Here is a 16,863-nt window from a genome sequence, read left to right on the forward strand (position 1 = left end):
AAAGGCTACCAATAGGTTTACATTGCTTGACTTTGTCCCTGTAAGTTATGAAGTAGAAAATGAATTTATAAATTATTAGGCTCCCCTGAAATTACTTCATTTCATTAATGTCTACAAGAATAGTCATGTTAAAGTGAGAGTCATTCCTTCAAATAAATTATAGATTTGGTGTTTTCCAAGGAGGAGAAGAGGAGGAGTCAGGCATTTCCTTCAACAGTATATTAACATATTTTGGGGATATTTTAGACAAGATTGCTGATTTGGACATAGGTTGGACTAGATGTCCATTGAAAATCCTTACCAACCAAAGAGTTTTAAAAAAATGATTCTGTGGTTTCCAAGTCTTATATAATATTACCCCTTCCCTTAAAAAGACATACATATGAACACACACATATGCATACACACACACACACACACACACACACACACACACACCCTATATATATACATACGTACTGTGCATCTGCCTTATTAGTTAATTTCATATATTGGGAGTAGTTTTCTTTGTCGTATAACTAAAATGTGCCAAATTCAGGCTTGTTTGAAATCATGCCTCTCTTTTGATTGTACTTGTAGTGCTTATGATTATCATGAACAATTTAAATTTAAAGACCATTTTGTATTAAAGATATATTATCTATGAGTAGCTTTACACAGCAATACATACTTGATCAGTTAAAATAATTAATGTACTGCTGATGGTGGTGAGGAAACTACTTATAAAAACAACTCAACATCTGGTAGAGAAGTTGATCTCTAGAGATTCTTTCCTTCCATAGATATTCAATTAATGACTGCATTTAATTAGATGTTGAATTAATCACTCCAATCTTTATCTAAAACTTAATATCTCCATTTTCTCTATATATATAAGCCAAATTGTGACAATCATTTAAATTTATTTTTAAATTTTTTTAAAAATATACTATCTGAAGAAAAAAAATAATATTATCTCTTCCTGGTTGGCATTGGCCTGAACCTGAAACATATATTATGGACAATACACAGATTTGGTGCTATTATTACTACAGGTGCAAATAAACTGAGATGGCAAATAAACTGTGTAACATTCAGACGAGGGCAAGGCAGCCCTGACCTGACTGGTCATAAGACATGATCAGTGTATTTCCTTACAGAACACTGGGGCTGGCAGAACATTGATCTCATTATCAATATCATACCACATACTTAAAAGCCATGTTGTGGTGATGTTTTTTGCACACACATTACAAGTACTATTTTCCTGGTTCTTTTGGAAAGTGTTGGGCAAACTGGTCAGCTAAAAACATAACTAGTTAAAATAAAATAGAAACAAAGGTAGTAGGTCAACAATAATTTTATTTTGAGACCAGGTAACATGGTTCTGTGTGATCACAGAATCAAACTGAAAATCAAGAGCTGGGAGCTATAGGTGCAGAACCCAGTTTACAAATAAATGGTGTATCAAATTTGAAGTGAAAGTCAGTTATTTGGAATTTAGAACAGTTTCCCATAGAGATTATGCCATCACACTTTCTGATATTCTCTAGGTGGTTTAGAAAATATAAAAAGATTACCATATTAGCCTAACTTGTGTCCTGGAATTGGGAAAAAGATGTGGGGAAGATCCCATATATGGGATGTGAGCAAAAGAGGAAGGAAAAGGGAGAGAAAGTTTCCTCTCCCTTTTATGATGGGAAAGATGCTTGACAATAATTTTAAACTGATAATGCTTCTCTTTGTTACTTTCACACATCCTTCTTTTTTTTTACCCCTCTCCACTAGCAACCAGTAACTTCATGTTGCTCTAAACTCTTACTTCAGTACCCCTCTGGGGGTTGAGAGAATTACATTTCACACCTAAAACCTAAATGTTGCATGCTTCAGAGTGATTTATCTCAACCCTTCCCATTCCTATTAAAACCCTCCTTCCTTCAATTCAGTTACTCTTAGCTCTACTTTAAAAGGAAAGCAATCATATATAAGTAATTCACTGTAATGTATCCTCAAGTGCCATCATCACAGAACATCTCCCAGTGGACTAGAAGTAGCTCTGAATTGCATGAATTCGTATGGAGATCCAAACCCCTCAGCATTAGCAAGATCTTTATTCTTACATCTGCTATCAGAATGCTAACTCCAGGGAAGAAGTCTGTCCCTCACCACAGAATGTAAGCTCCTTAAGAGCAGGTTGTTTCATTCTTTATACCTGGACCTTCAACATTTAGTATGATACTTTGCACATAGTAGGCACTTAATAAGTACTTATCAATTGGTGATCATTGATTGATCTTCATTATAACACATATATCATAGGCACCCTCCTGAAACAGAGGACTCAGTGTGAATATGCATTCATTTCACCATTTATTTAGACTGCACTAATTTGGAACCTGAGAACTTGAGGTATCATGCATTTCTCCAAAGGTGGCACTTCAGTCCTTTAATATGAACTAGCATTTATATGGTGCTGCTAGTTTTGTAAAGATTTAGAAATGTTTCCATGTACCCTCACAACAATCCTTGGAGACAGATGCTCTTATTATCCTTGTTTTACAGATGAGGAAACTTAGTTTGTGAGAGGTTAATACGTAACTTGTTCTGGTCACATAGCGTGTAAGCATCTGAGCTCAGTTCTTCCTGATTCCAGGTCCAGAAGTTGTCATGCCCTCTAGCTGCTGTACAAACTTTTGAGTTCACAAGGTATAAAATAAGTGTTTGCTTGCTTGTTTTTTCCCACCACAAAAAATTCAAAAAAATATTCATATCTGAAAGCAAACATCCGTGACCCAATCACACTTTTATCCCATGCTAGCACAGTCCCCTATGCATAAATGGGTGCTAAAGCAAATGTTTGTTGCTGCATGTAATTGAATGACTGATTAGTCTTCTAAATTTCCTAAAGGTATTTGCACGTTTTTTTTTTTCAGCAGGGAAGCCTAATGACTAAAATAACTTCCACGCTTGTAAATTTCAGGTAGTAAAATAAAGCAAAATTTGTATTTTCAGCTAATAGGAAGGAAACCATATTTGAGCAAAGAGACCCAGTTAATTCCTGATTTCCCCAGCTTCTTCCTTACCTCTATTTCTGAACTCACTATTTTTCTTATAAATATTTGTATATGTGTGTATGTGTGGGGGGGTACTGCACGTATGTGTGACTGTGTAAGTGTTATCTGCCTACTGGACTGTAAATTCCATGAGGGCAAGTCCCCAATCTCATATAAACTTAGTATCTCCCCCAGTACCTGGTAATGATCATTACACTGTAAGTACTTAATGATAACTTATCTCGTAACAGGCTAACAAGAACTTCTCCCTACTCCCAAACACTGTATTGTCTGACATCACATTACTGTAATTTGACTAATGATCCTTGAAGGGAAAGGAAGGTACAACATCCAGGTAGTTGACTAAACTATCTGGTCCAAACCACAGAACACACATTTACATGAACAACACAGCCGAAAATACACACTTAACGTGATATTTGAGGCAAATATATTAACCCTGATAAACACTAAAAGGGCTATCTGAGCTTAGCAGAGATAATTGTTCCAAAGTCTCACATTTTAGGTCTCTCCTTCTGAGGCATACTATTCACTCACCAGAGTACAGTTTCCAAATTTTTACCATATCTATCATATGCAAATTGAGAGAATATGTAAAATTTTACCAGTAAAATCTATGAATAAGAGAAGAATTTATGACCAAAAAAGAGATAGAAAGGACCATGGAATACAAAATGGTTGATTACATTAAATTAAAAAGGTTTTACATAAAACCAATGCAGCCATTCCACAGAAAACAGAAAACTGGGTGACAAGGAGGGAGGGAGAGAGAGGTATAAAGGGAGAATTACAGCAAGTTGCTCTGAAAAAAGCCTAATTTCTCAAATATATAGAGAATTGAGTCAAATCTGCAAGAATCGGAGGCATTCCCTAATGGATAAATATCAAAGGACATAAACAGGCAGTTTTCAGAAGAAGAAACCAAAGTTATCTATAGTCATATGGGAAAAATTCTCTAAATCACAATTTATCAGAGAAATGAAAATTAAAACAACTCTGAGGTACTACCTCACACCTATCAGATCAGTTAATATGACAGAGAAAATAAAAATGACAAATGTTTGAGGGGTGTGGAAAAATTGGGACACCAATGCACTGTTGGTGGAGTTGTGAACTGACCTAATCATTCTGGAGATCAAATTGGAACTCTGCCCAAAGGGATATAAAATTGTGCATACCCTTTGACCCAGCAATACCACTCCTAGGTCTGTATCCCAAAGACATCAAAGGAAAAGGACCTCTATGTACAAAAATATTTATAGCAGCCCTTTCTGACTCCAGGACTGGCACTCTAACTACTACACACCTAGATGCCCAGATAAGTACAATAATACATGATAATTCTAAAAGGCAAGGTGAAAAATACTATCTGTATCCAGAAAAAAAGAAATTATGGTATGTGAATGCAGACTGAAGCACATTTTTTCCACTTTATTTTTCTTGCCTTTTTTGTAACATGGCTAATATGGAAATATATTTTGTGTCATTTCACATGTATAATTGATATCACATTTCTTGCCTTCACAATGAATGAGGAAGGGGTGAGAGGGAGGGAGATAATTTAGAATTCAATTTTTAAATGAATGCTAAAAAAGAAATAATAAATTTGACATTGAAAAAAAACCTTTTTATCATAGCTAGAAGCAAGGTGGTTAACTAAGACATGGAACTACAAATCAGACAAGCTAGATCTTGTCCCAGCTCCATTGCTGGCTCATTCTATGACCTTGAATGATTTCTCCAACTTTCTCTGCAAAGAGAATGTAACAAAAGCAGAGATTATTGTGCCGCATAATGCCCAGTGTATAAGGTTGTGTCTATAAATGGACACATGACTAAATCAGATGGGACTGGAAAGTTTTGGTCATCATTTACCACAGCTCATTAAAATGGTCTCATGTTTCAAAGAATTAATGTGTATGAGTCTCTGAAATATATTGCCAGTTTTAAGTTTAAATATCCTTCATACTCATTTTCAACACACCTAAAGAAATAGTTTAATTTGACCTGTAGCATTATGTTAAGTACTTAGGTAGATGCATTAAATCTTATTATCAGTAGGGCATAGTTTTGAACAATTCTAGTGTCCTCACCTAAAAGAATCATTGTGTTCCTTTGTCAGCAGTTTAAGTTAATTATTCAAGTTCAAGTTATTGCACCTGGCAATAAGGAAAAGAAACACCCTGAGGGTCCAGAATGCGGGCATGAAGTGCTTAGTAAGTAAAATCACACAAACAGAGAGGTACCAGAGGGGAGGAAAGGGGAAGGGAGACAGAGAGAGAATGAGAATTCATGTCCAGGAACACAGCAGGTAAGCTGGAAAAGAAAATATCAATCCATGCAATACAGCTACAGGCACAATCTTATCAGTTGTTCCCACCATTAGAGGAAATCTGTGTGGTGTCTATTAATCTACTGCAGGGGTTTCTCTGACCCTGATGATCTGATTAGCTTCCTGCCTCAGCTCTCTCAAAAAGGCTATTTGGAAAGTTAATTTAAGCAGAAGTTCTATGTTATATTCAACAGCCAGAAGAAGCTGCATGGCTAAATGAATGAGATACTACTTCTTGTGTCAGGAGGACATGAGTTCAAATCCAGCCTCAGACATTCAGAAGTTTTATGTCCCTAGGCAAATCACTTAACTCTCTTTGCCTCAGTTATCTTATGCAAAAAAAAAAGAAAGAAAAAAATGGATAGGGAGTGAACTCCATGGACTCTAAGGACACTTGTAGGCACAAATATATTATTTTATGGTCCTATAGTCCTCTATTTGCATGTACTCCTGGAAATTATACCCTTTTAGTGCCTATGATGTCTTCGTTAATTGTCTTCTATGCAATTTCCAGTGTGTGTGGTTGTATTATCTGTGTGCCTTTCTCTGTTTATCTCCCTTTGAGTCAACCTTATTGGAACTGGAGCAAAGTAGACATGCCTTGCCCTTATATCCAGGAGAAAGGAAAGCCTGAACAGAGCCTAAAGCAGTGGGTACCTTTCATTGTAGGTGGAGGATCCAGGGAAGTGATAGTAGGTGGTGAAATTGCTGGGGGACAGCTGCTGGTAATAGCTAGCCCCAGAACAGATCATCAAGAATACTGTTTGACAGTATGACTATGGGGCTCATCCATCTGAACTCTTCAGGGATAACACCTTCAGAAGACCTTGCCTTTTCATCCTCTAATCTCCTAGAATTTCTAAGGAGTGATTAATACACTGAGGAAAGAAGAATCCTAAATTTCATCAAATTTCATAATTTTGTTGGTGCTTAGCACAGTGCTGGGCACATAGAAGGGACATAAATATTCTTTCATCTATCTTTTTTATTAATTTATTTTGATTTATCAACAATCACTTCCATAAGCTTATGAGTTTTAAACATTTCTCCCCCTCTCTCCCCACCTTCCTCCCCGAGATGGTGAGCAATCTGATATAGGCTATACATATACATTCCTATTAAACATATTTTCATATTAGTGATGCTGTAAGGAAGAATTAGAATCAATAGGAGGAACTACAAGAAAGAAGAAACAAAACAAAACAGAAAAAAAAATAACAAATAATATGCTTCGATCTGCATTCAAACTTCATAGTTCTTTCTTTGCATGTGGATAGCATTTTCCGTCATGAGACTTTTGGAGATGTCTTAGATCCCTGCATTGCTGAGAAAGGCTAAGTCTATCAAAGTTAGCCATTGTACAACATGGCTGTTATTGTATACAACATTCTCCTGGTTCTGCTCACTTCACTCAGCATCAGTCCATACAATTCTTTCCAGGCTTTTTCTGAAGTCTGACTGCTCATCATTTCTTATAGCACAATAGTATTCCATTACATTCATATACCACAGCTTGTTCAGCCATTCCCTAATTGATGGGCATCCTGTCAATTTCCAATTCTTGCCATCACAAAAAGAGCTACTATAGATATTTTTGTACATGTGTGTCCTTTGCCCATTTGTATAATCTCTTTAGGATACAGCCCTAGCAGTGCTATTGCTGGGTCAAAGGGTTTGCACATTTTTAAAGCCCTTTGGGCATAGTTCCAAATTGCTCTCTAAAACGGTTGGGTCGTTTCACAACTCCACCAACAATGCATTAGTGTTCCAATTTTCCCACATCTTCTCCAACATTTACCATTTTCTATTTTGTCACATTGGCAAATCTGATAGGTGTGATGTGGGGTACCTCAGAGTTGTTTTGATTTGCATTTCTCTAATCAGTAGTGATTTAGAACATTTTTTCATATGACTATAGATGGCTTTAATTTCTTCATCTGACAACTGCTTACTTATATCTTTTGACCATTTATCAATGGGGAAATGACTTGTATTCTTATAAATTTGACTTAATTCTCTATGCATTTTAGAAATGAGACCCTTATCAGAGACAATGGTTGTAAAAATTCTTTCTCAATTTTCTACTTTCCATCTAATCTTGGCTGCATTGACTTTGTGCAAAAACCTTTCAATTTAATGTAATCAAAATTATCCATTTTGCATTTTATAATGTTCTCTATCTCCTGTTTGGTTATGAATTCTTCTGTCCTCCATAAATCTGATAGGCAAACTATTCCTTGCTCTCCCAGTTTGCTTATAGTATCAGCCTTTATATCTAAATCATGAACCCATTTTGACTTTATTTTGGTATATAGTGTGAGATCTTGGTCTGTGTCTAGTTTCTGCCATACTCTTTTCAGTTTTCCCAGCAGTTTTTGTCGAATACTGAGTTCTTATCCCAGAAGCTGGGGTCTTTGGGTTTATCAAGTAGTAGATTACTATAGTCATTGCCTGCTATTTCTTACATACTTAACCTATTCCACTGATCCATCACTCTTTTTTTTCTTTTTTTCTTTTTTTCTTTTCTTTTTAGGCAATCAGGGTTAAGTGACTTGCCCTGAGTCACACAGCTAGTAAGTGTCAAGTGTTTGGTCTGAGGTCGGATTTGAACTCAGGTCCTCCTTACTTCAGGGACAGTGCTCTATCCACTGTGCCATATAGCTGCCCCCACCACTCTATTTCTTAGCCAGTACCAGTAGTTTTGATGATTGTTGCTTTATAATACAATTTAAGATCTGGAATGGCTACACCATCTTCCCCTGCATTTCTTTTCATTAGTTCCCTTGATATTCTGGACCTTTTGTTATTCCAAGTGAATCTTATTATTATTTTTTCTAACTCTATAAAATAATTTTTTGATAGTTTGATTGGTATGGCACTGAATAAGTAAATTAGCTTAGGTAGAATTGTTATTTTTATTGTATTAGCTTGGTCTACACACGAGCAACTGATGTTTTTCCAATTATTTAGATCTGACTTTATTATGTGTGAAAAGTGTTTTGTAATTGTGTTCATAGAGGTCCTGAGTTTGTTTCAGTAGGTAGATTCTTAAATATTTTATGATGTCTACAGTAACTTTAAATGGAATTTCTCTGTGGCAGGTAGGTGGCACAGTAGATAGAGCACCGGCCCTGAAGTCAGGAGGACCTGAGTTCAAATTTGGCCTCAGACCAAACACTTGACACTTACTAGCTGTGTGACTCTGGGCAAGTCACTTAACCCCAATTGCCTTTAAAATAATGGAATTTCTCTTTCTAATTTTGCCATTGGGCTTTGTTGGTAACATAAAGAAATGCCAATAATTTATGTAAGTTTATTTTATAGCCTGCAATTTTACTAAAGTTGTTTATTATTTCAAGTAGTTTTTTTACTTGATTCTCTAGTATTCTCTAAGTACATCACCATATCATCTGCAAAGAATGATAGCTTTGTTTCTTCTTTGCCTGTTCTAAAACCTTCAATTTCTTGTTCTTCTGTCATTGCTAAAGCTAATGGTTCCAGTATGATATTGAACAACAGTGATGTTAATGGACGTCTTTGTTTCACCCCCAATCTTACATCTCTTATCTTCAATGTATGTTGTCCTCTATTCCAGTTTCTAAGTCCTTGTATATTTTATTACAATTATATACTGTTTCAATTATTTAATTGATACTTTGTCATTAAATTGACAATAGCTCTCCTCTGTTTTTGCTGAATAATTTGTTAATGTTTGTCTTTGATGTCTTACTTACAATCTGTGCAGATTACTAAATCTATTCAAATAATGAGTTTCTTTTAGTAGGAAACTTAAAGTTTAAAAAGTATTATTATCTTAAGAAAGCTGTGAAAGTCTAACATATTTTCTTGGAGACTACAAAAAAAGAGGTATCAGTCAGTCAGCAAGCATTTATTGGGCTCTTACTATGTGCCAAGCACTGTGCTAAGTGATGGGGATATATTCCTAAAAAGAAAATAAATCAAAGGGAACATAAAATACTAAGATGTAACAAGGACAAGGAAGAAAGGGTAATAGAAACATATCTTTAGCTTTCAAGGGATAGTCTTTCAAATAAATTAACATAGCTAACACATCTACTCTTCAATAGGCAAAATAGCCACTGTTCCTTTAAGCATTCCTAATGTGGCATGATCTTATAGCCCTTCAAGATCTTGATTGCAATGCTCAGATCACGCCCCAGCTTATCAACTTCTTAAAATGTGTCATACAGAACTAGATTAATGAACTAACCAACATGCCTTTATGAAGCACCTTCTAGGTTTTGGGTGCTGCGCTAGGCACCGAAGATCTCACATCTCTTTTTTACATCTTTTTTTATTTAAAAATAAAACATTATTCTTAAGGAGTTTGAATTCTATTTTAGGAGAGGGGAGGGAAGAAGATGTATATGTACAATTATATTCAAAATCTATACAAAATAGACGCAAGATGATTATTATTTTTTTTTCATTTATTTATTTGCAGCAAATAGGAGAAAGGGCTGACAGTTGGGACAATTAAAAAAAAAAAACCTCCTGTAGTACATGGCTTTTGACCTGAGCTTTGAAAGAAACTAGGATAGTTTCTTTAAATGATGAAATGATAAAAGTAAGAAAGAAGTGTCATTCAGGCAAGAGGGATAGCTTGTGAAAAAAACATGGAGGTAGGATATGAAATTCAACATAAGAAACATAAAGAGGCTAGTTTGAAGGTACCATAATGTGTATGAATGGAAGTAATATCTAATAAGCTAGGAAAGATAGATATGAGAAAGGTTGTAAAGGGTTTTAAATACTGAAGAAAGGAACTTATATGAGTTCCTAGAAGTAATGGACAGCCACTGGAATTCACTAAGCTTGAGAGAGAGAGGGCCAAATCTGTCCTTTAGGGCATATCACTTTGGTAGCAGTGTGGATGACAATTTGGAGAGGAAAGAGATTTATGGAAGGTGGCCAGTTGGGAAAGTATGATAGTAAGTTAGATGAGAAGTGATGAGGATTTGAACTAGGGTGCCATCTATGTGAAAAGAGAAGGAACCAGATGCCAGAGATGTCATGAAGATAGAATCCACTAGGCCTGGCGACCAGTTGGGCCTGAACACAATATTATTCAGGTGGATCTGAACAGGGTAGAATTTGGATGAATAATCAACTCCCTACTCTTGGAAGTTATATATTTGTATCCTTATTAAATTTCATCTTATCAGGTCTGGCTTAACTCTGCCTAGTTAACAAATTTTTACTTTGTCATCAAACTGTGTTAGCTACACATTCGATCTTTGTGTGATCTTCAATTGCATAAGCGTGCAATACATCGTGTTGTTCTTGTTGTTTGTTGTTGTTGTTGTTCTTTTAATCCAAGACATTGATAGAAACGTTAAACAGCATAAACCCAAGGGCAGATCCTCGACTACAAACCTGTAGTCCACCTTCCGAGTTCAAATCCAACTATGAATGACTGTTACTTGAGGCTGGCCTTTAAGTCACTTCAGGATAGAGTACTGGTATTTCTTGCTAAAATATTATCTATGGAGATCCCTTGATCTACCAATCTTGTAACACTATCAAAAAGAAAAAAAGAAAGTGAGTAGAGTCTGGCATTACCTGTTCTTTATGAACACATTCTGACTTTATGATAAACACTTCCTTTGACAGATATTTACCAGCATGTGCTTTAATATAACCTTTGGGAGCTGATGTCAACTTCACTAGCCTAAAGTTTGCAATCTCATTCCCTTCCCTTTATCAAAAATCAGGACAATATTGCCCTTCTCCACACCAGTCTTTCAAAGATGGCTCAGCAATTTCTTCTACCAGTGCTCTCACTCTCTCATCACAACCAGTCGAATCAGGGGGTATGGGTGCAAATACAACCAATACTGGATAGGGTAAGAATGGATAAGGACCAGAAAAGGATGCCATTCTGTCAGGAGAGAGACTAGTCTGAGTGCAAGATGAAAGAAAATAAAATACTTTAGATGAAAGAAAAACAATGACAACAGCAACAGAATATTGATAACTAGCATTTATATACCTCTTTAAGATTTGCAAAGAGCTTAATGAATGGTTGATTTCCATGATAGCCTTTTGAGTTAAGTGCTATTATCATTCCCATAGTTGGTCAATGACATATGGGATGGGTGTTTTAATCTTGTTCATTACCTCATGAATTTAAGCAAATTCTATGCACATACTTCTTATTGTACTCCATGTAGGTATCTGCAACCTGGCATTTCTGTATATGTTCACATCTAGACAAACAGAAGTAAATGTGTAAAAACATGAAGTATCTTGAGGATTATTCATGATGCAAAAAGTATGATGTTAGAACTCCTTTCACCAGGGCAAATGGTAACATATCTATGGAGTTCCTTGAGGAACAAAGATATTAATTGACTAATCAATGTTCATATAGCTAGTAAGTATCAGGGGCAGGATTTGAAACTGGGTCTTCCTGACTCCAATTCTAGCTCTCAATCAAGTCCTCTACATTTCTTTTGTGAGCGTAAATAGCTATAAATGAATATATTTGTGTGTGGTGTATTTGTATGCACAGATGTAGAGACACACATATGCACGCCTCAGATTTGTTCATGCTTATCTAAAAGCAAACACATTCAGAAAGTAGGGAAAGGTGTTAGAATGAGCTTTGCATTGCATCTGATGTCAGCTGCAGCAATATAGAACCTCAAATAGTATCAAAGTACTTTTTGATCAAATGAGAAGTGATCAAAGATTGAGCTTGTTATATTAAAAAGCACTAAAGAATTAAAGTGCTTTTCTTCCTACTCCTGCTTGACTTGGTTGGCTTTGATGATGCATTTTGCTTTAAAAAGAAGCTTCATAACCATATTCCATAATAAAGAAATAGTAAAGCTGCAGGAGGCCCACATGGTGATGGTACAATAGTTGGCACTGGGTGAATTTATTGTGACTCCGAGGAATCAGCATTCCACAGACAAAAGTCATCAGTGATCTAAGGACATGTGTTCCCTTCAGAGTCTCACAGCTGCCTCATTTAAGCAGGCAGGAAATTCATTTTTCATAGTGGAATTTTACTGCTGTTTACATGCTTGTTTGATTTGAGTGCATCTTAAATGAACACATCAGCACTAAAGTAGTCAAGTAAAAATTGAGTTTGTTCTAAGATTGCATGGCAAAATAATGTATCAGAGTAGAGATTTCCTCACCCCCCACCCAGTGCTTGGTAAGCCTTTGTCACTTCAAAAATAATTGAAAAGAAAAATAATAGGGGAGGGAATTCCCCTAAATGTTAATTCACTCTGCCTTATTATCATCTTTAAAAAAAAAAAGGTACCTTTCATTGCCATTTACTCTAGAGCCAGGCAAGACAGGATTTGGGGAAATGTTTTCCTGGTTGCCAGGTATTCATACAGTAAAAATATAGGCATATCTTTAAGAGTAAGATGGAAGTATCAGGAATACAGGATATACTCCTGCCAGGTAATTCATTTATTTGCTGTATGTATTGCGCCAAGGCCAGAGTCCAAGTGTTAAAGTAGAGATGCTAATTTTTTTCTCCTATCTTACAAGTGTCATTTAATATATCAATGGATACATGATCTCATAGGTTTGAATACTTACTATATAGAGCAGATGAAAACCCATGAATACCTTCTCATTTCTTGGCATTAATGAATGAACAAATATTTATAACTCACTCACTATATGCCAGGTACTGTGGAGGTAAAGTAAAAAAAAAAATGGAACAGTCTTTATTCTTAAGGAACTTATACTATATTAAGGGCAATATTTACAAATACAAATAGAATATTTTTTTAAAAAAATAACACAAAGTAATTTAAAGGGGGAGTACAGGAGCATTGGGAAGAATCCTGGTTATATAAAAGCTTCATTTAGAAAGTAATGTTTAATCTGTGTTGAAGGAAGTAAGACATTCTATGAAGCAGAAATGAAGAGAAACTTCCAAGTGGGAGGGTGACAGCTGATACAAAGATAGGAAAATGGTAGATAAAGAATTATTTGTATAGAACGACAAGAAGTCTGGTTTGATTAGACCATGTAGGACAGGAAAGGGAATAAGATATAATGATGCAAGGAAGTTTGCAGGGATAAAGTTTTTAAGGTTTTTAAAAGCCAGTGGAAAGAGTTTGTATTTTATCCTTGAGGTAAAAGTGAGTCACTGGAGATTACTTCTTCATAAACCTTAGCTTCAGGAATTCACTTTGGCAGCTGTATAAAAGATAGATTAGGAGAGAAAAAAAGGCCTGAGGTAGGAAACACAATTAGGACACCTTTGCAATAGTTTAGGTAACAGTTGATGAGGACCTAATCTAAGGTAGTAGGAATAATGAGAAGAGGAAAGATGGAAATGCATTGTAATGATAGGAATATCAAGATTTGGCAACTGACTGGCTTTTTAGGGTAAGGAAGAGTAAGGAGTTGAAGATGATACCAAGATTGTGAACCTAGTAGAATAATGGTAACCTTGGGAAAAACAGGAAAATTTACATGAGTGGTTGTTTGGAGGTCAGTAAACCATGAGTTCACTTTGGATTCATTAAGTTTAAATTGTCTATGATACATGAAATCAGAAATGTTCCAAAGGACTGAGTGATTCAAGCCTGGAGCTGAGGAGAGAGATTGCATACAGATAGATCGGAGATTAATCTGCATAAAAAATGTTAAAGACAGTTCAAGAAGGACTGACAAAATGACAATCCAATTTGGCATCCAGGTCACTGGTGACTGCGGAAAGAGCATTTTGAGTTGAGTCCTCAAGTCAGAAATCAGATAGCAGAGGTTATACTTTCATCAGCCCTAACAGAAAATCTTCCCAACAAGAAAGATTTCCTCTAATCCTGTGAAAAATAAAACATAGTTGTCTTAAAGATGACAATTTCAGTGTTCAATTTGATTTGTTATCTTAAATATTAGGAATCATACATCCTGCTTTATTATTTTTGAGAGTGAGATTCTCACAAATCCTATGACCAAAAGAGAAAATATTTACAGCAAAAGATGCTTAGTATGACCCGTGTAAGAGTCCTTTCCTTTTACTTACTTTCTCTTTTCCCCTCTTCTTCCTGCTCATACAAACATACATACAAACATACAGATAAACATATAAACACCAATGTATATTCTAATTAACTGTAGTAATATTAAGTGATAATAGTGCACTAAATCCAAACTTTGGAATTCATCTGGTATTTTCATGCAGCAGATTTATCATCCTTTTTATATTTTGTTTAGGGGTATATCAAGAGTGACATGCACTCACTGAGAGCACACTAGCTGAGTGATAAGGAGAGCTATTGGGGATGTGTGGGCAAACCACTTGTAGCTTTAAAAAGCTGCCATGAGTAATCCCTATTGTTCTTTTTGCACAACTGTCTTACTACCCACAAAAAAAGTTTTTCTCTCCTTGCCCAAATCTATCAAGGATTAATTACATTGAATATTGTAGATGATTGTTAAATGTTCATTATCAAATTGAAATAGTATGGAGTTTTTAACGCAATTTTCTACATAATAAAATTATGTTAAACCACATACAAAGAATATCAATGAGTATATGGATTTGGCAAGATTTTTGGAAGAAATGTAGAGCTTGGGATACATTGAAGTCACCTTTCTCAGTGATTGCCAGAATTCCATAGGCATTAATTGAACATCCTAATTTTTATTTCTACAGAACATATTCCTACAGAAATCCATTCCAAAGTTTATATATCTAGATGTGAAACACATACTGTAGCTGAAATAGTAAATAGAGTCTGACATTCATTCAACATTCCATCTTAGTAATAATTCACATTTAGATAAAAGGCTTATGATCAAAGAGTGACTTACAATACACATTTGAGGTAGGTAGGATATATTTATTATTATTATTATTATTATTATTATTATTGTTATTATTATTATTAACATTATGCAAAGGAGGAAACTAAGACAGAGAGAAGTGAGGTGATTTGTTCATGGTATTAAAGATAGCAAGTGGGATCTCCATAAGGTGAATCTAATTCTTTGGAGTTCAAGTCCAGTACTGTTGCCTAGAGCATTGATGGGAACAATCTATGTTTAAACAAGTCACCTTTTGTACCTAAAATAAAAACCATGCTTCCATATAATCAGCATTCACTAAGCTCCTACTGTGTAAAATACATTGTGCTATATATGCAGGAAAAATTACAATTGAATAAGTCGTGGCCCCTACCCTTAAAGAACTTGTGCTGATGAAAAGATGTACCCAAAGTATTAGCAACTATATTAAATAATGCTCAAATCACTAACAATAAAAATGTGAATCAAATCATCCTGAAGACTTCAACTCATAATTTAGAAATTGGCAAAAGTGGCAGAAGATGGGAACAATTAATGTTGGAAAAGCTAGAGAAAAGTAAATATATAAACATATTGGTGGTGGATGATTAATTGGTCCAATTCTTTTGTAAAGCAATCTTGAATTATGCTTAAAAAGTTAAAGAAACTCCCACAGTCTCCTGTGGGAGAATTGCTCATCCTTTCTAGTGCCTGCCTCTATGCACTCTGAACAGAGAGAAATATCTGCCAAAAATAATACCTTGCTTGCTGTGTTTAAGACTTCAGATCATCTGATATTGTGAACTTTATTCATATCAACTTACAGAAAAACATCAGACAACTTTACACTGTCAATGAATTAGCAGTTTATCATAAAAGTTTTGAGTCTTTAGGAACTGGTAGAGCTTATTGCATGAATGCCTCACGTTGTATGTGGAATGATACTCTCTCTGGCCAGGGTGCCTTTGGAAACATTTACCAAGCAGGTCATATGTTTCCCCCAACAAGACTTGGCACCGCTGGCATTATAGATTGAACATAGTGTAAAAAAAAAAAGTCATCTGTTCTGCATTAGCAGCCTCTGCCCTACTAATAGTGGTCATGTCAAAAGGTCATTAAATTTAAGAAGTTATAGAATTTCCTTTCATGGTTGAAGATAAACTTGAGATATATAACCTCAAAAAGGTGAAAGTGTGGAAGAACATTAACAATATCTATTCTCAGCATATGAGAGCTGGTAAGGATAGAATGAGGAACTATTGTTACAACATATGGAGACTTTGTATCACCTGCAATTATGACAATAGTGTCATCAAGGAGTATAAAACATTAATATTATTTCTCCACTTAAAGTAAGCTAATCGAACCCTTTGAGACATTCTCAAAGCACATAAGATATTTCTCTATTTTGACTGAAAATGCCTTCTGCAATTTAGATGGCCTGTGTGATACATGGTACAGGCCTGCTGCTACAATCTTCCAATTCACAAGGTGACCAAGACAGATTTTACTAAGATTTTGAAAAGCCCAGAGATCCAGAGGGCCCTCTATAAACTACACAAAAAGATTTGACAAGTACTTAAGAAAAACCCACAGAAGAACTTGGGCTTATGGTGAAACTGTACCCATATGCTAAGGCAATCAAAATAGAATTCTATGTCAGGCTCAGAATCAAAGAAAATAAAAAGC

General features: G+C 35.4%; 1 pseudogene; it reads left to right on the forward strand.

The window, feature by feature from the left end:
* The first annotated feature begins 15,893 nt into the window (after positions 1-15,893).
* LOC110196434 (large ribosomal subunit protein uL4 pseudogene) lies at positions 15,894-16,530 on the forward strand (annotated as a pseudogene).
* The last annotated feature ends 333 nt before the right edge of the window (positions 16,531-16,863 follow it).

Source organism: Phascolarctos cinereus, unplaced genomic scaffold (assembly GCF_003287225.1).
Source record: "Phascolarctos cinereus isolate Bilbo 61053 unplaced genomic scaffold, phaCin_HiC Scaffold_9;HRSCAF=440, whole genome shotgun sequence".
NCBI lineage: Eukaryota > Metazoa > Chordata > Mammalia > Diprotodontia > Phascolarctidae > Phascolarctos > Phascolarctos cinereus.